Consider the following 1,356-nt stretch of genomic DNA (forward strand, 5'->3'; position numbering starts at 1 on the left):
GACAGAAATGTCTCAGACCTGCTGGGAAAAATAAATATAATTCCAGACTCTGTTTGATATAGTATCTATCACTTTAGAAATTTGACTTTGATAAACGCTTAAGTTCCATCATCCTTAAAGTCTGTTGCTCAATTCCCCAGAGCTGACAGAAAATGGACAGAACATGAACTGTGTTGAAAAGCTAGCAGAGTATCTGGACTTCTCCAAAAGAACATGAAGTGCCCCATACTCACTGCTTCAAAGGGAAAAAACTGTCCTCTTTCTCAATCATGCCACATTCTGGACTTGCTGGAGGTTTCTTGGAAAGCAAGAAGGTAAGATTTCTAGTTCTGTTTGCTCATAAAAGTGGTCATTATGCAACATTCTGGCAATAGCATTTATAACCCATTTCTTTAATATTTTTCTCTCCATGCTGTTTTCTCTATTATCCTTCTCTGGACTCTTTTACTTTGCCTCATCCTTCAAAATGAGGACATATGGTTCTTAGTTTTCTTTTATTTATTTATGTTCTCTGCATGAAAAGTGTGACTGTTATTTCAATTTGTTTTTCTGACAAGCTAAAGTAGTGTTTCTGTATGTCTTCACTGCTATGCATTATAATAATTGTTTGCATTAAAATAATTTTCGTCTGTTTTATGCTTTGATTTGTATTTCGGATCTAATGCTAGAGACTGCTTTTATCTCATTATCTAAAATTCAGTCAAAATTTAAAAAAGGTTGGTTACTTTGGGGTTTTTCCTCTCCATTTTCTCCTTTCATTTAGCTCAGCACATGCCCCACAACTGACTTGTGACATCTGTTATTCCTGTCTTCTACTGTATCTGAACAGAGGTGATAACTCCTCCCAAATGGTACTACTTTATTTTACAAGGGACCATGTTCCAGAGTGAGCTAAATTTTTCATTTTCTTTTCGCCTCTGCCTGATGCCTAAAGTTGTCTCACAGAGGTCTATAGGTAACTCCCAGGACTATCAACATGAGGTGCAGCTATCCTCGAAGATTCCTTTACTATTTTAATCATTTTTCTGTAGCAAAATAAATGTTTCTTTGTAAAGCCCTCATCATGTCCAAGTTGTTGATCACTTTGGCTGAGATGTTGATGCATCAGCTCTGGGTTTGGGATTGATTCTCTGAACCAAGCCTTCTTGATAAACTCTTTGGGGGAAGTGTCAGGCCAATTTACAATCGATTGCCACAGACAGTAGAAACATCTGCTTCCCATCCTCTTCCTTTCATTCACCGTTAGAGACAATTTTGGCTAAAGTGGAAGAAATTGTAGGATGCCCATTAACATGAGTTACTTTATTTAGCATCTACATTTTAGTCCTCTTTCACTTGTTTCTAAACTAATCTTCA

The 1,356-nt window shown here is 36.7% G+C and overlaps 1 long non-coding RNA gene across 1 annotated transcript; it reads left to right on the forward strand.

Annotated features, from left to right (window-relative positions):
* The first annotated feature begins 303 nt into the window (after positions 1 to 303).
* Positions 304 to 963, forward strand: LOC108641043. Its single transcript, XR_001921700.1, has 3 exons — positions 304 to 314; positions 764 to 831; positions 935 to 963. It is a non-coding gene; the product is annotated as an uncharacterized LOC108641043 (long non-coding RNA).
* Positions 964 to 1,356: the final 393 nt, after the last annotated feature.

Source organism: Manacus vitellinus, unplaced genomic scaffold (genome assembly GCF_001715985.3).
Source record: "Manacus vitellinus isolate BGI_N305 unplaced genomic scaffold, ASM171598v3 scaffold_3_pilon, whole genome shotgun sequence".
Taxonomy (NCBI): domain Eukaryota; kingdom Metazoa; phylum Chordata; class Aves; order Passeriformes; family Pipridae; genus Manacus; species Manacus vitellinus.